We start from the raw sequence: 24,330 nt of genomic DNA, 5'->3' as shown, positions 1-24,330 counted from the left end.
TTCATAATATTATAAATATACTTATAAATATCAACTGTTTCATTACATTTTTAAATAAAGGCAATAAATCTAAATACCATAGTGTTGTTATACCGATAATCATCTATTTAAAAGTTACATGACTATATTAGTCTGTTTTCACACTGCTATAAAGATACTACCTGTGACTGGGTACTTTATAAATAAAAGATGTTTAATTGACTCACAGTTCTGCATGGCTGGGGAGGCCTCAGGAAACTTATGATCATGGTGGAAAGCGAAGGAGAAGCAAGCACCTTCTTTACAAGGGGGCAGGAAAGAGAGAGTGAGAAGGGGGAAGTGTCAGACATTTATCAAACAACCAGATCCTGTGAGAACTCACTACCACAAGAACAGCAAGGGGGGTAATTCAGCCCCATGATTCATCACCACCAGGTCCCTCCCTTGACCTGTGGAGATTACAATTTGAGACGAGATTTGGGTAGGGACACAAGAGGCAAGCCATATCAATGGCCATGCTCTTTGATGATTGGACATTTTACCCAATATTTGGCCTCTTTGTGAAGTTTTTTCATTCTACTTCCTTCACTTAATTTTGCCCTAATGTAATATAATGTTATGCTTGGAAATATTTTATTGATAGCCCTATCATATTTCTCTGCTATAAATATATTTTGAAACTGAAAATTATAAGAAACACGTTTTTTGTTTTGTAAACATGAAGCTATAAGTATTAAATTATTTTTCCGTATTGTGCTATTGTTACAATTATTAGTTATACATGGTTGATTAAATAAATGTAAGTATGTTTCAAATTTTGAAATGTAATTATTGGGCAAAAAAAAGTAAAATGCTATTGGAAATCCACTTCTGAATGCAACATATTTCTTTCTCATTTAGGTAAACTTGGATGAATATTAGTTAATGGTGAAATGAAACAGGATTCAACATCAGTTCAATCCTTATTACCATCTTTTAATGCATATAAATGCTGAGTAATTTCTGATGGAAATGAAGAGTTGTATGTTACCAGATTTTGACCTCCTGAGTTAGATGCCAAAAATCACATAGTGATCGATCATCAACAATTATTTTTTCATGATTTTTCATCTGACAATTTTTAAAAGTCCTCCTTAAACAGAAAATAAGAAGAAATTGGAAAATCTGACTTATGAAAGTGATACTAAAAGATGTACTTTTTATTTCTTGGGAACTATAGCAACTTGTAAAATCTATGCAAAGACTCATCAAGGGACATTTAATTCTTAATTAAATGCATTCTAGTCTTTTACTTAGAGGCACCTTATATGTACATTTTTAAAATGGAATGAGACTGAACTTTTATGTTTTAGGCTTTTTCCTATTTCCTGTGAATAAAGACTTATATCTTCTTGCCAAAATTCCGTATACTAGAACATATTAAAACAACTTTAAAAGGGCATGGTAAATAGAGAGACAGACAGGCTTGATATTTAGATAGATAGATAGCCAGATTACTATTTTCATTTCATAGTGAAAGATTGTTAAGTGTATAATTATGAATCTGACAGAATTGGAATTGCATATCAGTATCTGAGAGGGAGTCACTGATCCTATTTATATAAAGTTGGCTCTCCAAAAGCCAGTGCATTACATGCTAGATTGCATTTAGGAAAAAGTATATTCTATACTTAGAAATTAACATCAAAATGTAGTAAGGGCAGGGCTTAAAAGTGGATATGGGCCAGGCGTGGTAGCTCATGCCTGTAATCCCAGCACTTTGGGAGGCTGAGGTGGGCAGATTGCCTGAGGTCAGGAGTTCGAGACCAGTCTGGTCAACATGGTAAAACTCCATCTCTACTAAAAATACAAAAAAATTAGCAGGGCATGATGGCATGTGCCTGTAATTCCAGCTACTCAGGAGGCTGAGGCAGGGGAATTGCTTGAACAAGGGAGGTCGAGGTTGAAGTGAGCTGAGATCACACCACTGCACTCCAGTCTGGGTGACAGAGCAAGACTTCATCAAAATAAAAAAAATAAATAAAAGGATATGAGTGTTATTAAATGCATTCTTTACAATAGAATCCACACATATTCAGATTAAATTAATTTATCTGAATTAGATTATTAGATTATCATCTCCATAATAATCATATATGGAGATGACAGAAATAAAATGAATTTGCAGAAAAGAGGTTGAAGAATGACAGTGAGCAGAAGCTTTGTTCCCAATAAACAAAACTGGAAGAATATGGGTTTATAATATCCAGTTACGGTTTGGTAGGTCATAAAATTATTTCTTTTCTCTTTTAGACCTCTAAACAAATGTATAAGAAAAGCTACCCCTGATATGTTTCATTTTCACAACAATGTCATGTTAATCTATTGGAAGTAAGCACAGACATTTTTCCTTTCTCCTCCTTGAAATCATACACAATTTGTAACTACATAAGTGTATTCTTTTGCTCTTTTTTCATTATTGAAAATGGTGAATGTACCAAGATAATGTGCTTCATAACCGGTTAACTATTCCCCAGCATCCTTGTTACAAATCTCAAATATCTTAAGGTAAGCTGGTACGGTGTGAGTATATCAGGATCCTGTCAAGAAAACAAAAAAATGCATGAAGCATTTTAACATAAAATCCATGACAGGGACTTGTTTTTCCAGATGATGGAGTGTGAATGGGCAAAAGGGATCAATGGAGTAACTCTGATGTACGACAGAAGGAGCAGCTGCTGTTTGAGAAAGAGGTTGGAATAATCAAGCCCAGAAGCTCAGAGAAAGAGCTGGGGCTCAAACCTCTGAAGAAGAGCATGACTACACTGTTGCCATTACTTCTGAGAACATACCAACAGGCTGGCTATCAGGTTTTATTAAGAGTCTGGAGACTGGAACCAACTGCTGCTGTCAGGCCAAGACCACTGTTGGAACAATGCTGAGAGGAACAACAAAAACAAAAAGGGAAAAGAAAGTCCCTTCTCCACCCTCCTAGTCTCTCTCTAGCATCCCTATTTCCAGCTGATATGGTTTGGCTCTGTGTCCCCACCCAAATCTCATCTCGTAGCTCCCATAATTCCCACCTGTTGTGGGAGGGACCTGGTAGGAGATGATTGAATCATGGTGGTGGATATTTCCCATGCTGCTCTCATGACAGTTAATCAGTCTCATGAGATCTGATGGTTTCAAAAACAAGAGTTTCCCTCCACAAGGTCTCTTTGCCTGCTGCCATCCATGTAAGATGTGACTTACTCCTCCTTGTCTTCTGCTATTATTGTGGAACTGTAAGTCCAATAAACCTCTTCCTTTTGTAAATTGCCTAGTCTTGGGTATGTGTTTATCAGCAGCATGCAGACAGACTGATATGCGAGACCCTTACAGGAAGTCAGTGGGCAAAGGAGAAAGAGTCCCATCCCAGACCCATGGAATACTGTATAGAAAGGAAGGTTTGAAGCTGAAAGGTAAAAAACTGTTCAGCATAAGGCTAGGCCTCAAGCCTGTCACCTGGATGCTAGAGGCTGCCTTCCCAATAGCAAGCATGCACCCGTGTTTGTTTTCTTCCTACTATTGCATCCCCATGCCTGGAAAAGAGGCCGGCACTTAGTAGGCACTTAATAAATATTTGTTGAATCAATAAATGAAGAAATGCAATCCAATTATAAGTCTCTCTGATTGCAAAGCTCATGATCTTAATTCTTTTCACTGATGCTACAACACCCACTGCCTTTGAGAGGGAATCAACCAAAGAAAATTGCTTCCTACTTTACAAGTTTGCCTGCAAGGGGCTTTGGCAGCCCATTTTATTAATGTCTCCAGTGCTACTAGAGTAAGCCAGCAAGAACTGATACGATGTTGGCAGTGACTAATGACTCCAGTCTGCCTCTTTTCATGACACAGAAAGGAATTTTACCTGATGACCAAGTAGACATAAAATCCTCACAAACAGACACAGTCCAGATTTTATTCTGTGCTAAACTGGAACTGCAAAAACAAAGTGCTAACTGTTACAAGAATCTCAGGAACATTTCAGACATGCTTGTTTTCCAAAAAAGAACAACATAAGTATATTACTTTACTAAAACCTATAAAAACTTAAGTGATACCAGTGGCTAATAAGAAGTTGTAAATAAGTCATGGCCTTCTTAAGCCCATGGATTTGCACCTAGCTCTTGACAATGTGTCTCTAACCTCTTCCTGGCTTTGGTCACACATCACTGCATAACAGGCACTCTCTGCTCTTTAAAAACCTGATACACCAGTGCCATTCTCATTTGCATTTTTAAAAAGATAAAGAATAAAAGGAAGTTTTGCAGGTAAAAAAAAAAAAACAGATAAATTCTGCACAACACTATGACAATCCAATGGGGTACATATGTTCTAGTTGCAAGCTGGTAAGCATTTAGATTTTTGCTACCAGTCCCATTGGGCTCAAATAACCTTTCTCAATGGTGTCAGATGCATGGCAGAATGCCAAGTCCCATGCCCACAATGGGAGTAAGCAGGTCACTGACATTTTGGCCGCCTTTTGCCCAGCACAGAAATTTCAAGCTGCCTTACTTTTAGCAGCAGCTGGGCTTGTGTTCTATAAGACTGAGCAGAACTCAGCAGAATTTCTTTGGAAACTTGTGCCTGGCCCATAAAGACCTATTCTGACATCTTACACGTTACTTTGACAGCTAAGGCCATGTAAGGATGTTGTGGATTCCTGTGGCTCCTTTTGGCAAAAGTTGAGTGTTAACAGAGTTTTGGTTATGAATGTCATCTACTGATCCATTGTGTTTTCTGGAAAGACAAGCTGAGTTTTGCTTGATGCTTAGTTTGGAGAGGATAAAGCTTCTCCCTTTTCCCTCACTACTGGGGTTGTCTGAGTATGCTCCTTGGAATTCTGATCCAGGCAAATGGAGTACTAGGTTATTTTATATTCAGTCACACTCACCTATGGTGGATTTTATGACAAATATGGTATTAAAGCCAGAATTTAACTTGGAGAAATGAAGTGTTGGCATTGGAAATGGAAAAGCTTTGGTGGAGATTGTTTTTGCAACTCATGTAGCAATGTCAGACCAACATATGGCCTCAGATGTATTGTGTCTCCTCCTTGGGCACCCCTCCTCCACCCTGTCTGTGGGGAAGGCCTTAGGGCACACAGTTCAGAACCAGGCTGCCTGAGCAAAGCTGACTTGTTAGATCAGAATGGCTAATGGACATGAGAACCAGTGAGCCACCCAATGGCAATTTTATCATTAGTCTCCCAATCCCACAACAGAAATCCTTTCTGTTTTGTCACCTCTTTATCACTGGTCTATGAGTCTGTCTCTGTTTCTTTTATTGATTTTTTTCTTTTTTATTTTTTTGATACTGAGTCTGGGACTGTCATCCAGGCTGGAGTATAGTGGTGCAACCTCAGCTCACCGCAACTTCCTCCTCCTGGGTTCAGGTGATTCTCCTGCCTCAGCCTCCTGAGTAGCTTGGATTACAGGTATGCGCCACCAGGCCTGGCTAACTTTTGTATATTTAGTAGAGACGGGACTTCACCATGTTGACCAGGCTGGTCTCGAACTCCTGGCCTCAGGTGATCCACCCGCCTCAGCCTCCCAAAGTTCTGGGATTACAGGCGTGAGCCAGTGCCCAGCCCTTTTCTTCTATGACTTTTTTCCCTTCTATCAGAATCTTTGCTGTTTCGTGCTTACCCCTATTGGTGGTGTTCAGAATTAAAAGTTTATGGATCCCTAATTTAAAGCAATCTTTAAACTGGGGTCTGGTTTTCTATTGAGTGTTGGTGATTACAAGTGACAAAGACATTCTACAATGGTTCTATCATTGTAATTCATGGGACTGATGCTTTTATCTCTTTTATATAGTTGTAATCTTACCACTAAGAGCATTTTTTCCTTTATATCAATAGTTCTCAAAGTGTGGTCTAAGGAACCGTAGAGGTCATAGAGATCCTTCCAGGGAGTCCGTGAGGTCAGCATCTAAGAAATAGTAATACTAATATGTTATTGACCTTTTTTACTTTCATTCTTGTTTAAAAAAAATTTAGCCAAGTTAAATTTAAAATAATTTAATTGAGAAAGAAAAATTCATGAATTAGGCAGTCTCCCAACCCAGAGTAGGCTCAGGGGCACATGGCGGAAGAAGACTTCTGATTTATGGATGAAAAAAAAAAAGAGACCTACAGAAAATGGAGGTGCAGACTCAGCTAGGTCAGTTGCAGCTCAGCATTTGCTTCCTTTTAACATACTTTGGACAGTTGGCCACATCTGATTGGCCCAACAGTAGGCCACAGGCTGTTTACAATTCCATTTAGGTGCAGAGAAATCTTCAGGCCAAACTTAAAATATATAAGGAGGCAGCTTTAGGCTAAATTTGATTTCAAATTCTCTCACCTGTGTACAGTGAAGTTTTTCAGAAGTCACATGATGTGCTATATCACAACAGACTGAATGAATGCAGAAGCAGAAATGAGAATCCAGCTGTCTTCTGACATTAAGGAAATTAGTAAAAATGTAAAGCAATGCCATTATGTTCACTAATGTTTTTGTTTTAAATATATAGTTAGTTTTTACAAAATTATGGCATTTCTATTAACATGTAATTGGTATATTAAGTTTATTATTGTTGGTTTTAATGAGTCAACCAATATGTTAAAAATATATATGTTTTTCAATAGATCTAATCTACATAAAGAGAAACTCTCTGGGGTCTTCAACAGTGTTTGAGTGCAGTCTTGGAACCAAAACAATTGAGAACCACTGTGTTAGATTATAGCCTGAGCAGTCAAGTATCAGCGTAAATTCTGTAAATTCAGTGTAAATTCTGTAAAGTGCATACCTTCTAGGAGAGTTTTAATGGTTCAAATAAGCCCTGATAATATGAACTCCAAACTACATTGGGAATCTAACCACTGCTAGCCACTCTCATGACCTATATTCTAGCCTACTTGGACTAAAGTTATTTTCCCCAAATCTGTTGTATTGCATCCACTTGTATCCCACAGTAATCCATTCTGAATATTGCAATCAGGACAACCTTTTAAAAATGAACTTCTTATCATGTCCATTGCCCATCCAAATCCTCTACTGGTTTCCCACCATACTAAAAATAAACTATTGCATAGCCTATAAGATCCCACAAGATCCTGCTCTGCTAGTCTCAACCTCCTCTCTGAGCATTCCTGCTGGTCACACTGGCGTTCTTGCTGTTCCACTCATGTTATTCCCTCTGCCTAGAGCGCTCCTTCCTCAGATATTTTCGTGGCTTCAGTTACCCCTTTGTTATCTCTGAGTTCTCACAAAATAGTACTCTACCTTCATCCCACCCCATCCTCTTCATCCTCTTATCCTTCTTTATGTCCCCATTGCCATTTCACTGCCTGACATTATATTTCATATTATTTGTGTATTTTCAGTCTCTCTCACTGGAGTGAAATCTCCATGAGGGCAAAGACTGACAGTTCTACTTATCAGTATATCCCAGTGCCCAGAACAGTGCTTGGTACTGAATAGATGCTCAATGAATATTTATTGTGTAAGTGAGGCCTAAATGCCTCTAGAACTTTCTAGTCATGTGCTAACTTAACATGTGCTATGTACTACTTAGCTCTAGACCAGGTACCAGAATATGGAGATGAATAAAACACAGCCCAAAGCCTATAGAGTTAATGAAGTCAATCTTAGAAGAGAAGTCCAGGTAAGTTGAGAGAGGTGCTAAAGATAAAAGGATTTATTTCAGTGGAGAGGTTCACAGAAAGCTTTGTGATAGAGGGAATAAGTGAAAATACTTAGTGATATTGATTTCAGTGTTATCTTATCTGGGCTTTGCAAAATCTTTTCACTTTATTGTACTCTTAGCTGTAATTATTCAAGGCTTTTTGTCTTAAAACAATCAGAAGATTCTTTGGTTCATTCCTGCTATCAAGAGTCAGTTCTTTCAATAGGCAACAGAAGTAAAGTAACCAATTTCTGCCAGAAAAAAAAAAAATAATAAACAAGGACACGAAAAAGAAGAAGAAGAAAAGGACAAGGTGAGTGGTGACTACTACAGCTCCCTGCTGTTGAGGCTTTTAGGCCTTGGACCCCAGATGCTCAGATGGTTTTTATCTTGTAAACAAACCAAAAAAGAATAAATTTCACAAAATCGGTCTAGTATCAGGAAGACCCACAAAATCCAATCAACATTTTATAGTAAACTTATAGAAAGCATCAGGTCAATGTGCTATGAAAATTCCCATGAATATCAAAAGATATGAAGATGAATTATGTCAGTGCACACAGCCCACCTCCACTTGTTGCTAAAATAAGAACCAAGGATTCGAAAGATTAACAAGAGTAGGACCTACAGTCAGAGGGAGAGAGAATGGGAATGAGGGTGGGAAGAGAGAGGGAGGAAGGGAGAGAATGAAGCCTTTACTGAAACTCCCAGTGTTTGAAAAATACATAAATATATAAATTTTAACAATAAATAGCCTCAAATACCACATAAATTCATGTCACCTGTAAATATTACATGACATTTTGGTACTATTGCCTCAGAACAGAGGTGAGCTGAGTCTAATGTCTCAGTGGTACTTCATAATGGAGATTTCACTGGTGCCCTTTTCCCCAATTTGTATAGATTTTCTTATACTGCATACAAACCTCCCCAAGCTAGTCACAATCTTGATTTGTATCTAAGTCCTGTTTGAAAGTAAGCCTGTTAGGATATTTTTAGACTAGTAATATCTCATCAGACTTCCTCTAGTACTCTCTTCATCAATTCCATCTAGTAGGGACTGATTCCTAGATTACCTATCCTACCACAATAGAAATTAGTTATAACTAAACATTTCATATGAGTGAACACTAGATTATGTTTAAACTCTAGGTGATTCATCCATGTGTACTACCTGCCCTCTCTGAAATCTCACATACTACAATTTAACTTTTGTGCAGAGTGGCCATCCCTTGGTTGTTGACCTAGCCAGGGAGATTTGTAATTTCTCTTGGTGACTGTGTGAAGGTCTGCCAAAATAATGAGTATATAACGAGGCTTTTAGCAGCAAGATTCATTAATCAAACTCAAGCTAAAAGTAAGGATAGGCCCAGAAATAAAGTGTGCCTCAGCTTTACCAGGTGCCCAGCAATGTCATTAAGAACTCGGGTTCTTTTTCTGTGTATCTACTGTGGATAGGACAGTAAATACAAGGAAAAAGAACCCGAGTTCTTAATGACATTGCTCCTAAGGCTGGTTCTCTTCATGGACATGGGAGGGCTGCTGGTAGCAATCAGCACCACAACTGTTTTGTTCACATCCAGCAAGAAAGAAAGTCACTTTCGGAAACTCTTAAGAGTAATAATATTATTTCCCAAAAGCCTCTAGCAAGTCTTTCCTTGAGTCTCATTGCCCTGAACTTCTAGTTTTGAAAAAGAGGATAAGCTCACCCTGACTGGGGGTCAGCTCTCCAATCTTATGGCTGGCATACAATGGGGAGAGTGAAATTGGGGTGACAATCATGGTGTCCACCACAGAGATTCTGTTGTCTCATACCAGTTCAGGGCAGTAATGAAACTTCTTTTATAGCCTTAGCTATATAACTATCAATAATTCTCTTCAGCGCCACAAAGCAAAACAACTTTTGATTGATGAGCCTTCCTACTGCTGATCGGTAAACAGCCTCAGCTTCTTAATTGTTTTATTTGTACCAGTTTATCTGGATTCACTATTGCTCTCCACCAATGCCCTCTTTACTTGTAAATAACTGAGTAAGGAGATATTCTCTAGTTCTTGTCTTAGAAAAGAGAGGCTGGATCTTCATTCAACCTTATGACTATATGAAAGAAGGCATTAATTATTCTCTAGTTCTTGTCTTAGAAAAGAGAGGCTGGATCTTCATTCAACCTTATGACTATATGAAAGAAGGCATTAATTAATGTACTAAAGTTGACCAGCTACTGAAGTGACTGTGACAGGTGGTGGTGTTGATTCCTCATCTTTCTGACCATGGGAACCTTCACTGACCTCGGTGCATGTGGAGGGGTCATGACATGACTCCTGGGAGTTAATACATGTTGTCACTTTAATGCTGAAACTGCAGTCATTTTCTTCTATCACAGCATGATTTTAAATGGCAATTCATAATTCATGTTATCCTATTAGTATAGATGTGTACTTCAGCAGATATTTGCCATGTGGATCTACTTGATTCATCCAAATACTTTAAAGCCTCTGAGATGCTGAGGAAGAGCTGGACACAAAAACATCTCTTTAGAGGCCTGAGATGGCCTGGAAGTATCCCAAAGAAAATGCTTTGATGAGTAGAGATTTCCTTTAGAAGACCCCACTCCAGGCACACTTGGCCATTGCTTGGGTATACACAGATGCTTCCAACAGAAATCAACAAATCTAACAGGATTTCCAAGGGGCTTCCAGTCACAATGAGGAGTTCCTCCATGTCTGCTGGAGTATTTGGCTTAGGACTTTGTAACTCTCTCCTTTTGGAGAAGGATGATGATTCTTTCAAAGCTAATACCCTCACAGGAACAGAGCATTTTATATAAGCTGTTTGCTTCTCCTGATGTTTTTTTTTTTTCTAATGCTAGGAACAATTAGTTAAAAATTCAATAAATCACTTAGCTTTCACATTACCAGCATCCTCTTTTACCAAGAAAAGGGGAGACGATGTTTACTTATATCCTAGCCATGGCTTCATCACGAAAAGAAGTTCCACTTTATATATATTTGGGTCTCTTTGGTTTTCGCAATACAGATTTTAGAGAATCGCTTTTTGGACATTCTTTGATCCAAATATTTGTTCAAGACACTGTAAACATGTCACTCGTATACCAGGCCATGTTCTTAAACATCAAGCGAATCATCACTGTAAACATCTCTGTGAAATCTCATGTATAGCAATTCGAAAGTACAGGATCCCAGGTGAACCACGATGCAGCCTTGGGGAAGATCCTGAATGATGGCTTTGCACTACACAAAGCCACAACTGGAAAGAAGTCAAGGAATATTTGCTTGTCATCCCGGCCTCCATTAATAAAACATAACTGGCCAAATTCCATAGAATATAGCTGCTTGCCTTTTGCAAGTTTAAAGTTCATTAGTAAAAATGAATAAAGGCCTTCTCGGGACATAATTAGGAGCTTCAGAGAAATTTCTTTAAGTCAATGCCACTGTCCAAGATCATGGCAGTCATTCGGGATCTTTCTGTTTGCTAACAAATTTGTTAAAGATGATATAACCAAAGTTTCTGCATCATCGGCTGAAGTTACAACTTGCAAAATGTAGCCAAAAGGGGGATTAAAATCCATATGCATAAGAGTTGGTGACATTTTCCAAGAAGAGACAGTAAATTCCAAAGGGAGAAGCATCATTCAGCATCATTACACAGCATGATTTTTCTATCGATGACAGATGTCCAAGCTGGCTTGAAATGAAATAAGCCAATAGTTTTCCAAACTGACTTAGAAACTCAACCAAAAAAAAAATGGATATCTCTTGTTACTGTTTTTCAGCATAACCTACCTTCTCTTATTATCTATCAATCTGAAATACCTCTCAATAATAAAAAATGTCAAGACTTGAAATTTTCCTCTAAGTTTGTCACGGAAGCCAATTCACTATTTTCCCACTCATTTAACATCAAAAGAGAGAACCTCATTCTGACCCCATCACACCCTCACCTGTGGCTTGAACAGAGACCCATTCTGGAGCAGGAAGGACCTTGCCCCTGGTGATTGGGACAAAGGGAAAAATGATAGTAATTTATTGCCAAAACCCAACTTTGCCCCTGGCTTGGTTAGGAAGGTCTCACCTGGAAGTCTCTTTTTATTCACTTATTGAGCCTCCAATGAACACCCATAACAGGCCTGTGATGGATACAAAAGTAGAAGGCATTTATATAGAATGAGTGCAGTTGTTAACTTCTACTCTGTAAACAGGTGAGGAGAAAAGTGTACCTACCTATAACTGTAAGCCCAAGAGAAATTCTGGGTAATCCATCACATTTTCCTCTGTATGACAAGGTATTTTGTCCCTGTCTCTAGGGAAGACCCTGGGCAATTTCCACCCTGGTTACAGGAACACAGTCTAGAGCAAGCAATGAAATCCAGCTTCTCCACTCTGTAGCCATAGGCCCTGGGCAAATTATTTAACCTCTCTATACCTCAGTTTCCTCAAGTGTAAAGTAGAAATAGTACTATTACCAACCTCAGAGGGCCGTCATGAGGATTCAATTCATTTATATATGGAAAGTGTGTAGGATAATTAAAATTAACCTGCATATATATGCAATAATGTATATTGATATAAAACAGGTATTCCAACAATATATAATGAGCTAAGTAAAACTAAAGTTTAAAATAAAAATATATTAACCATAATAAAAATATGTGTAACAATATATAATAAAACTACCACAGTCTCTAAAATCACTTGTAGTAAAGTAATATAGGCATTAATTATAAAAGATACCCCAATGTAAGAAAAACATAAAATCCCATAAAAAGCCTGACCTAAGGCTGATATGTCAGTGGAAATATATTTACAAATAATATAGGAGTAAAAGAAAATACTTTTTGAAGAGGAATTTTTAATAACCCAGATCTATCTAATGAAGAGTAAGCTTATATTTTCTTTTCCAAAAAAGTAATTTTTTCTACTTATTAATGTCATTAAAATAATTTTATTAATCTCGTAGTTTAATGTAATATGATGCTCAATAAACACTTGTCATTGTTAATAATTATGATAGTGATAGATTGCTCAGAAACAAAATAATAAAATCTAATCACTAACAACTAACATTGGATTAGGTCTATACAAACACTTCTCATATATTATTTTGATAGAGCCTCACAGCCACCCTATGAAAAGAATGGTATGCTTATCTTTTTTCTTAGATGAAAAAATTAAACTCTGGATGGTTGAATGACATGCTGGAATTTGTGTAACTTTAAGTAATAGAGACGGCCCTCAAATTTTAGTTGATTTTTCCTATCACACCATACTCTAGAGAGGGAGCTAGGCATGTACCCAATTGCCTAAAGTCAGACTGTTATAATTATTTAGTGAATGTCTGGCAGTGTTGATGTAGGTAATGGTGGGTGGAGCTTCCCCCTTTAAAGTGCTTACCCAGCACCTTTTCTTTCCTTTTTTTCTGCCTCTGTTTCCCCAAAGTAACCAGTGCAGCTGTCTCAATACCAGATCAAAGCAATTCCAAGATGAAATAAACCTGGCTGGGCTAAGTCATGCTTTCTTATAGTTCTTTCTGATTACTAATATATACCCTCATCTTTTATGAGCATATGGTTAATAAAAGCAACAGTATTCAGCATGTTTACACATTTATTGATCAAGCTTATTTCCAAATTACTTCAAGCTACCTACAAGAGCAAATTCACTGTCAAAGAGTAAAACTTTGCTACAAACCAGGGATATTCAACGTAGAAGAGAATTCTCAAAAAGAGGTTCCAGAAAATTTTGGTCAAAGAAGAGCCAAGTTCTGCTTGAGTGTAAAAAACTGGAAAAAGCGTTTTTCTCACCCTAACAGAGACAGCTAAAGTGGCAAGGCCACAAAGTTACCCAAATCCCAAGTAGAAACAAGCCCCATCAAGAAGAGTGGGATGCACAGACTGGTTCACCTACAGCAGAGCACAGGCGAAGGAGGCAAGAGCCACTATGCACCTGGGCAAAACGGAATCAACTAAAATGTTAATACACTGCTAGAGGCCAAGTGTGGGCTATTGTGACAAGAAAGAGCCCTGTGAGCCCCAGACACAGAGGAGTTCCCATTCCAGCAGGCTCTTGGCCCCAAAACACCACAGGAAGAGTAAGGACAGATGGGAGCCTGGAGAGGATCCACCCTGTTAGTGCACATGTGCAGAATGGGATCAGCCCCCTCTGTGGGTATAATTCCTTCCCAGGTCCCTTCTTCCATATGGAGCAAAAGTCTTAAACCACTGGGGAGAGCAGCAAATCTTATTACCACTGTCCCCAAACAAGGCACACATAAAGACTCACTGCTACAAAGAAAAAAGGGAGTAAAAAAAGAAAACCCTCCACCTGTGGAGAAGACATAGAAGGGACTTCTACACCACTGAGGTCTCCTATCACTGGGGGAGGGGCAGGGAATTTTTTCCTTTAAGAGGTGATTAGGTCAAGAGGCCTCTGCCCTCACAAGTGAATTAATGGCATTACTGTAGGAGTGGGTTAATTGTTGCAGGACTGGTGTCCCTTATAAAGGATGAGTTTCCCCTTTCCACCCCAACATGTGCTCTCTTCCCCTTCCACCTTCTGCCATGCTATAACGCATCAAGAAGTTCCTTGCCAGAGGTGAGAACACTGTTTTATAGAGACAGGGTCTCACAATGTGGCCCTGGCTGGTCTTGAAATCTCAGCCTCAAATGATCTTCTCACCTCAGTCTCCCAAAGTACTAGGATTACAGGTGTGGCCCACCATGACTGGCAGATGCGAGAATTTTTTAAGACAGAAAATTGATATTGAGAGTGAGGCTGTTGTTATAGCAGATACCTGCACATATGGAAGTGGCTCTAAAATTGGGTAATGGGTACAGAGGCTAGAAGAATTTGGAGGAGCAGGCTAGAGAATGTCTACATTGCTGTGAATGAAGTGTTAAGGGAGCTTCTGGTGAGGGCTCAGAAGACAAGATTTGAAGCAAGATCCTACATCTTCTGAGATATTACTTATGTGGTCTTGATCAGAATGTTGGTATAAATATAGATTACAGACTGCAAAGTTCATTCTGATGAGGTCTCAGATGAAACTGAGGAACAAGGTAATGGAAACTGGAATAAAAGGCCGTTTTTATTACACAGTTGCAAAGAACTTAGCAGAAGTGTGTCCATATCCTAGGGCTTTATGGAAGAGGGAATTTAAGAGCAATAAACTGGGATATCCAGTAGAAGAAATTTCTAAGCAAAATATTAAACGAGTTGTGTGACTTCTTTTAACTGCATACAGTAAAATAGAAGAGAGAAATGATTAAAAGACAAAATTTATAATTAAAGGAGAAACAGGATTAGGGATTTGAAGGCTTCTCAGCCTGAATGTGTGGAAAGAAATTAAGGACATTTTCAGGAGAGGAAATCAAAGATACAGCCAATCAATCATTTGATATAGAGATTAGTATGGGTAGGATGAAGCCTGGGGCTACTTATCAGAACAATGGAAGAACAACCTGGAAGGCAATTTGAAAATTACCAGTGCCCATGGCTCAGAGTTCAAAGGCCTAGGCCCTAGGAGAAGAAAATAGATCAAAAGAGAGGCCTAGGGTACTGTAGTAGTCCATTTTCATGCTGCTGATAAAGACATATCCAAGACTGGGCAATTTACAAAGGAAAGAGGTTTAATTGGACTTACAGTTCCCACATAGCTGGGGAAGCCTTACACTCATGATGGAAGGCAAGGAGAAGCAAGTCACGTCTTACCTGGATAGCTGCAGGTAAAGAGAACCTGTGCAGGGAAACTCCCCCTTATATAATCATCAGATCTCATGAGATTTACTCACTATCATGAGAACATCACAGGAAAGACCTGACCCAACCCCATGATTCAATCATCTCATTCAAGATGAGATTTGGGTGAGGACACAGCCAAACCATATCAAGTACCCTCTGTACCTTGGAGCTCACTGCCCAGGGATACCTCAGTCTCTGCTCTCCACATTTTAGTGCAGCACTCCTCAGCCTCTCCAACCTGGCTCAAGCAGGCCCAAGTTCATCTCAAGCCTCCACTCTGGAGGGGAAAAGCAGTGAGCCTTGGTGGCATCCATGGGCTAATTCTACAGTTATGCAGAATGCAAGAATTGTGGGTCCGTGACTTCCTCTGGATTTCAAAGGATGTGGTGGGAAGCCTGAAGCCCAGGCAAAGACCTGTTGCAGAGGTGGAATCGCCACAGAGTCCCTACTAGGGTAATGCCTAGTGAAGCTACAGAAGGAGGGCTGCTGCCAAGAGTCCCTACTAGGCCTAATGGAGCTGTGAGAAGGGAGCCACTCCTGAGACCCCAGAATTGTACAGCTACCAGGATGCAGAACCAGCCTAGAAGAGCTGCAGGCATACCTGTGAGAGTGCTGAGTGGGCAGAGCTCAGCAAAGTTGTGAGAGCAGGGCTGCCTGAGGCCTTGGATGCCTAACCCACACCCCAGCATGTCCAGAAGTTGGCCCAGGGAGTCAAAGATTATATTGGAGTCTAAAAATGTCATGTTGTTAGCCCTGCTGGTTTTTGGAATTACTTGGGACATGTTTTCCATTTCTTCTTTTCTGTTACTCTCCTTCGGAAGGGGAATGTCTAGCCTATGCCTTTCCCACCATTGTATTTTGGAAGCGCATAATTTGTTTAACTTCACAGGCTCACAGTTGGAGAGAAATTTGCCTCAGGATAAATTGTTCTTCACCTATACCCAATGAACTGAGTCTCACCCATACCTGATTCCTATGAGACTCTGTACTTTGGACTTTAGAGTTGGTGCTAGAACAAGTTAAGACTAGGGACTATTGGGATGGACTTAATACATTTTGCACATAAGAACATAAATTTGGGGAAGGACCAGAGGTGAAATGCTATGGTCTGAATGTGTGCCTCAAAGTTCATGTGTTGGAAACATAATTGCTAATACAACAGTATTGAGAAGTGGAACTTTTAAGAGGTGGTTATGTCATGAGACCTCTGTCCTTATGAATGGAATATTGCCATATGGCAGGAGTACATCAGTTATTTCAGGAGTGAGTTCCTTATAAAGGATGAGTTTGTCCCCTTCCTTCTCTCTTATGTACACGTTCTCTTGCCCTTTTCCCTCTGCCATGGGATGACACGGGAAGGAGGCCCTCACCAAATATAGGCCACTCACCTCCAGAACTGCAGGAAATAAAATTATTTTCTTTATAAATTACTCAGTCTGTGGTATTCTGTTATATCTACACAAAATACTCTAAAGTACTTGCAAAGAAGAGGGGGAGAAGAAACATTGAAATAAGCCCTACCATGGAGGCCTACACACACAGGGCCAACCTGGGACTGAGTTTGGACAGGATGAGAGAATGGTGGAAATAGGAAAGCTAATTAGGAAGTTATTGGAGAATCCAGGAGAGACAATAACAGTGACTTGAGGCAAGATTTTAATAGTTGGCAGTGGTAAAAAGTTGGTAGATTTTGGATCATTTCTGAAAGTTCAGCTAACATTTCTTGATGGGTTGGATTTGGGGTAGGAGTAGGGTATCACAAATCTCTTTTGCCCTGAACAATCCCAGTTTAACTTACTGTCTGGTCACAGTTGGTTATAGCAGTTTCTTTCATTCTGAAAGTACCTTGTTTGCACAATAAATTATGTAGACTCTCTAAGATGAAGACACAGAGAGGAGACAAGGATATCTCCAAGTGTTAGAGCTTAATAAATGAAACATTGAAGATCCTTTGAGATAGGGAAGGCTGCAGTGGCACAGGTTGTGGGAGGGTAGTCAGGAGCTCTGTTTTCAACGAGGTGAATTTAAAAGGTCTGTGAGTCATGAAGTAGAGGTGCCAAGTATGCAATTTCTTGTTCAAGTCTGTAGTCTGAGAGAGAGATACAAATGTAGGAGTCATCAGCATATAGATGGTATTTAAGAGGCTGAGAAGGCTCAATTACACAGGTAGGAGAAAAACCAAGAGAATGTCCTATCCTGGAAACCAAGTGTGTTAGTCCATTCTGCATTGCTATAAAAGAATATGTGAGGCTAGGTAATTTATAAGGAAAAGAGGTTTATTTTGGCTCATCGTTCTTCAGACTTTCTGAGAAGCATGGTGCCAATATCTGCTCAGCTTCTAGTGAGGACCTCAGGAAGCCTACAGTCGTGGCAGAAGGTAATGAGGGAGCCAGCATATCGCAAGGCAAGAGAGGGAGCAAAAGAGCTGCCAGGTTCTTTCAAACCACTAGCTCTCACATGAACTAACAGTGAGAGTTCATTACTGCAGGAAGGGTGCCTCATGAGGGATCCATCCCCACCATGACTTAGACACCTCACACCAAGCCTCATCTCAAACACTGAGGATTACTTTTCAACATGAGATGTGGAGGGGACAAACATCCAAATCATATCACAAAGTGAAGGATGAGGAAATCCATTTTTTAAAAATATTACACACTTCTAATTTTACATTAGGTCATATTGACCTTCCTCCAAATTAAGCTGTTGTAAGCTTTAAAAAACAAGTATCTGGAAGAAGTGTTCACCTTATTATGTAAAGTCAGAGGTGAAATAAGAGACAACATGATATACTTACCAATTCAGGAAACTTGGAGTTTAGTTCAAATTATTATGTTAACTTTCTTAAGTCAGTCACAGTTTATTTGTGTTTTAAACCCCTTGTTTGCTAAATTCTTTTTTTTTTTTTTTTTTGAGACGGAGTTTCGCTCTTGTTACCCAGGCTGGAGTGTAATGGCACGATCTCGGCTCACCGCAACCTCCACCTCCTGGGTTCAGGCAATTCTCCTGCCTCAGCCTCCTGAGTAGCTGGGATTAAAGGCACGCACCACCATGCTCAGCTAATTTTTTGTATTTTTAGTAGAGACAGGGTTTCACCATGTTGATCAGGATGGTCTCGATCTGTTGACCTCGTGATCCACCTGCCTCGGCCTCCCAAAGTGCTGGGATTACAGGCTTGAGCCACCACACCCGGCCTCATTTGCTAAATTCTTTAGTCCTTCACTCACTCAGCAAGTAGTGTCTGCTATGTGCAATACCCAACCAGGATCAAAACCACGTCGCCTAATTATTAGGATAGATGTGATTATGTAAGTACTTTGGGAAGTGCACTGTGTAAATATGCTACGTGTTGCAAACAATTTTGCTGACCATTCTTCTTCAAAGACTCTTAAAATATAGAATATGCTACAACTATGCCTGCTGGATGCCTTTGGTTCAGTCTTGTTGGAAATTAGAAGCAAGACCCAGGACCTTCTCTTAACCTGCAGTCATTTGTTTTCATGTGTTTAGTATCCACTGGGTGCCAAGACACAATCCTTGTCCTTGAGTAGCTCACAGTCTATTAGAATGATAGTCAAATGCACAAATACATATAATATGATGGGCTTTCCAGGGTCGGGCGCGGTGGCTCACGCCTGTAATCCCAGCACTTTGGGATGCCGAGGGGGGTGGATCATGAGGTCAAGAGATCGAGACCATCCTGGTCAACATGGTGAAATCCCGTCTCTACTAAAAATACAAACAAACAAACAAACAAAAAAAAACAACTAGCTGGGCATGGTGGCCCATGCCTGTAATCCCAGCTACTCAGGAGGCTGAGGCAGGAGAACTGCCTGAACCCAGGAGGCAGAGGTTGCGGTGAGCCGAGATCGCACCACTGCACTCCAGCCTGGGTAACAAGAGCGAAACTCCGTCTCAAAATTAAATAAATAAATAATAATAAGATGGGCTTTCCAAAGACTTTTCTCAGCAATGGTCAGATATAGTTAAAAAAGAAAAACTACAGAGAATAAGGCTTCCTCATTTTTGTTGACAAATTTATAATATTTTAATAAATTGTATGATAGAGAGAAAAACTCTCCATTTTACATCAATTTAGAATAATAGTTGAAGAAATCAAAATGCCTTAAGAACCTCCTGGAAACAAGTTGATTCCCTGACAACTATTATCCTAAATGTGTCTTGACTGAAGGGTGAATTTTGTCCAGGTAAAATAATGCAGAAGAAAGTTGGAAATAAAATGACAAGAAAATTAAGGTATTAAAGCTCCAAAGATCAACATCCTGACAGTTATTTCCAGGAGCATTCACCCAATAAAATACAGCCAAAAATACTACCTTAGAGTTCTCTCAGGGATTGTCTGAAGTTCTGTAGACCAGCATTCTCTGTAGTTTGACTCTTCTTAATAAGCAAAATATTTTGCTGATTTATACTGAAATTTTATCAGAACTGACAGTCTCAAAGATGAAAAGCCAAGTGAATTAAATGCCTTGAGGGAAAAAAAATTGAACATTTTCATTGTCTTATCCATCAGCATTACTTTGTTATTGAGCAAACAAGATCTCATTAATATTGGAAAGAGCCAAATATTTGCCTTTCCAAAGGTAATGGCAAGAGGAGAAGCAGCAAATTTTGAAGGGAAGAATTAAAACTAAAAGTCCAAAATGTAAAGCGAGAATGACTTCAAAAGTATTCATCTGAATTAATAACCACAGGATTTTTTGTAAACACAAAAGGGCTTACTTTCAGAATTTTCCTTTAAAGATAATGTAACTCACTATCTTATAAAAGAAAAAGACAGTTATAAAACACTAAACATTCTCAATTTCCAACAACCACAGAGAGGTTAATTATGCTTCTGATTCTGTCCTTTAAGGCAACCCATTTGATTGGCTTATTTAAATATAAGTCTGTTGAGAAAAATATTCATCTGAGTAAGATTTTCCATCTCCACTCTTACCTTTGCAATTTGCTAAATTAGCAGTTGTTTGATTTTCAGCAAGTTCCTCTCATCTGTCAGATTGAGGATGTTGATTTGAGTTTAAGAAGATTGCACATTTCTTTTGAAAAACCCAATATATGCCATATTCAAACAATAACACTGTAAATTGATTTCTAAGAATAATCTATATGATTGTCAAATCTGTGAATGAACCTCAAAGAATAAGATTGCTTTTGCAGTATAAACATGAATGGAAATGAGGTCTCCATTAAGACTACTTTCAGACTTTAGAAAAATTTAAATAAAAATAATAGTTAACTTCTAAACATAAAACATTAGCACTGACACTAGGCCAATAAAATGTATAGTTAATCTGTCACCAAAAATTTTTGCACTCCCACTGTTTTTTAATCCAAATAACAAAACATATTACAAAACATATAATAAAACATATTTCATAAAACAATATAATCGCCCTCATCTAATGGTATCTCTGTAATAGGCAGTGTGACCAAAAAATGCCCAAGAACCAAAGAAAATGCTATGTTTGACTTGAAGCATGTTAGCTATGACCCATGACTCTGTTAAAGTCTTCCAGGAACTCTCCACCATGCCAGTATCTGTGGCCAATGATACAGGGAAGAGGATGACACTTCAGGGATGCTAGGATGGCCACCCACCATGCCTCCCCTACTAGCTCTTAGTGAAACCAAAGATTCATTTCCCGATTACTTCTGTTCAAAGGTAAAATAGGACGCCTGGCAGGAATAAATCAATAGGTAGTAATGATTACCTACTAGTATGATTACTAACTAGTATGGGGCTAGGTGTTAGCAGCTACCCCTTTGGGAAAAAAAAAATAAAATATATAATACACCTCATTGGGTTGTTAGAGTTAAAAATTAATACACCAAAAGTAGTTAGAACAGTGTCTGCAGATTCTACATAGTTGATAGATCACACACACACACACACACACACACACACACACACACACGAAAATAATAGTTTTGAGTATCGAATTGAAATCTGTTTTGTAATCCATAGAATATGAATGAGGAAGAAACTGAAAGCACTATGAAGGCCTTTCTCATACCCAGTGATACTAGGGAAAGTGTTTAAATAAGATAGGTTATGAAAAGTTTATAAAATAATAAATTATAATCTTATGTTCTAAGTTGAAATCATTACCACCACTGTAGTTCCAGCCCTATCTCTTTTACAGCTGTTAACATTTGCAGGTGTTACCTGAAGCTTGTGTGTGCAGATTTAAGCATAAGTACTTTGTCTAAAAAAGTGTCATGTCTATTAGAATCATGTTTCTTTACATTATTACAGAGGGATGTTTCAAGGAGTAATCCCAGTTATATTTATACTCACTGATACCCATTCACAGGGACTGCTATCAGATGCACCATGTGGATAAAGGGCACATCTTACAGACCCTATGCAGAAGTAAAAAAGCAAAGTGTCCAAGACTTTAAAACCAACAGACAAGCATCTGAATTTTAAAAAGCCATTTCAACTCTCTTCATTTTGTAATAATTAAAATATTTTGAACACACATGTATATGAAATCGTTTATCTGTTGAGCCAGAGTTGAATCTTCTGGATGAACATTAAAAACATACAAAGAGCAGTCTTCAATGAAAAATCAGTTCCAGACGTCTCTACGCACAGAATATTTTTAATACAAGTCAAAAACAAAACAAAACACTCAGCATTACCTCCCAGGAGAAAATTCTTTTAGGGGGCTGTATGACATGAATTCTGCTTTGGTGAGATTTTTAACACTCACATCAATGCACTTCAGGCAAAAGAAAGACAAATGTATAGAAGAGTTCATGACTTTATTTACTACAAATGTTATTTCAACATGAGTCTTTTAGAAGCAAACTGATCTTTTGCTTCTAAAAGGTGGAAGAGACAGCAAGTGCTTCAGCAAGGTTATATCCCCATCTTGATTACGCTACCACACTGAAAATCCAAGGAAGGCTTGAGACTTTACAGCCTTGAAAATAAACCATCTCATCATCTTTCCCAAAACATTGGAAGACTGGCTGGCACTGCATTTTTCCTTCTGAAACGCTTTTTAGCTCAAAAATACCATACCCTAACTCTTCTCCTTCCCCAAACCTTTCTTCATCTGTTAACATAAGCTTCGCAGGAAAAGAATGTACTTAATACAAATTGATTTTTTTAAGGAAAGAAAAGATTGAGACAAATATCCTTAAAAACATAAATAATAAAAGGTAATTTAAAAGTTGCTTAGAGAAAATTGTAAATTTTGATATAACTATGACAATATTTCTTATAGATGCGGCCCTGAGGAAAATCTTCTAGAGATCCCTGCCTCTATGCCCCCAAAACAGGAATTTCAGAGACCAATAAGTACATTACCATCTGAGCTAAAGTCATGATAAACCAAATTCACTGACAAGATCCGAACTGATAATTAATAAAAGTGAACTTATAGAGGTCCCTGAATGTGCAATTCTCTTTGTTCCAGTCAGAGACATAGTTTCGAAAGTAACCAAGAACAGAAAATTATGAAAGAAATAAAATCAGTCTAGTGAGTGTGTCAGGTCCAGTTACATTAACAGAGAGATAAACTACCACATTGCTATTACATCCCTAGTTACATAAATAGGAGGGTAGAGTGGACCTCCCATTTTTCTCTGTTCAACTTTAAATCCAATTCCTAACTCCCAAACAGATGCAGACCACACCGGGCTATCTTGCATTGTTTTATCTCTCTCTCTCAGTATCTCTCAATTCCTCTTTCTGTCTCTGCATCTCTTGCTGTCTCTGTGCATGTGTCTCTGTTCTTCACTCCCTCTCTCCATTCTCAATCTCTCTCCCCATTTTCAGAAATAAGGTTTGAATTACATATAATTAACTTGTCCAGTGTCCTTGAAAAGCAGTATCAGATATAGATTTCAGTAAGGAAATCAGCTGTAAATCCAAGATTCAAGAAGCGGGATTCAAAATTATCATGACCATTAATTCTGAGGCAGTACGATTTTTCAAGGGGAAAGCATCTAAGAATTCCCCTATGAGAAGTTAAAGTTTTGCTTCAACATTCCCACTCCTTTATATATAGCCCTTCTCCCAACTAAAACAAAAAATTGGTTCCTTGCCAAGTTGTAGTCTGGTGTGGTATATGAATATATGAAGTGGGATCATAAAATAACAGAATGAACTTTTTATCAAAAACATTAGTCTTGTGTATGCTAGAGAGTTTCCAGACAGCATTTCTTCCCAATCACATTAGGAGGCTGTGCAATTGTGCCACTGCTCTGAGCATTTTTAAAACTCCATTACAATTCTCTTTTGTGACTGCATTATATCAATATATTTTATTTTTATTGTTTAAAGACAGGATCTCATTCCATCACCCAGGCTGGAATACAGTGGTGTGATCATAGCTTACTGCAACCTTGAACTCCTGGGCTAAAGCAATCCTCTTGCCTCAGCCTCCTAAAGTGCTGGAATTACAGGAATGAGCCACCATGCCTGGCCCAATTTTAGTTTGAATTGCACCTTCGAACCTTGAGGGCATATTTTATAAATTTTTTCAAAGTCGTTTAAAGTTAAAGCTAGTGATTGAAATCGGATAAACATTATTTGAGTTCAAAACAAAATATGATTATAAAGTTCAAACTACAATATGTTATTCATCTTTTACCCCATCAATGTCTTTCACTTTACCAAGCACATACTCAAGAAATGCTAATAGGAATGGATAGTAGATTTTCATTACATGGTTCATAAACTAGTTTTAAAGACCATTCTGAGAGTTTTAAAATATCCATAGAATTTCTCTAGGTGTCCACTTTGGGCAGAATAGCACTAATTTTATATGTGGAAATCTAGTGTTTTTAAAAATTTCATTACGGAATAGCTACATTCCTACTATGCATCTACTGATTGGGTCTGGCCATTTGCAGCAAGCTGATTTA

General features: G+C 38.5%; 1 protein-coding gene across 13 annotated transcripts in view; it reads right to left on the bottom strand.

Moving 5' to 3' along the window:
• MSH4 (mutS homolog 4) overlaps positions 1 to 24,330 on the bottom strand; it is a 296,009-nt gene that overhangs the window by 50,350 nt on the left and 221,329 nt on the right. For 4 of the 13 annotated variants that reach the window (XR_013520195.1, XR_013520181.1, XR_013520193.1 and 1 more), the window contains 4 exons: positions 19,764 to 19,915; positions 11,762 to 11,816; positions 5,832 to 5,933; positions 207 to 278 (listed from right to left, as the gene is read on the bottom strand). The exons of 3 other annotated variants lie outside the window; for them this stretch is intronic. The gene's annotated coding sequence lies outside the window, so the exon portion shown is untranslated. Of the gene's footprint in view, positions 1 to 206; positions 279 to 5,831; positions 5,934 to 6,543; positions 9,760 to 9,837; positions 11,817 to 19,763; positions 19,916 to 24,330 lie in introns of those variants that run through there. 6 more of the 13 variants (XR_013520197.1, XR_013520184.1, XR_013520185.1 and 3 more) reach the window with 4 other exon arrangements.

This window comes from Callithrix jacchus, chromosome 7 (assembly GCF_049354715.1).
Source record: "Callithrix jacchus isolate 240 chromosome 7, calJac240_pri, whole genome shotgun sequence".
NCBI classification, from domain to species: Eukaryota; Metazoa; Chordata; class Mammalia; order Primates; family Cebidae; genus Callithrix; species Callithrix jacchus.
Note: the sequence above shows the minus strand (reverse complement) of the source record. Positions and strands in the feature narration are given on the sequence as shown.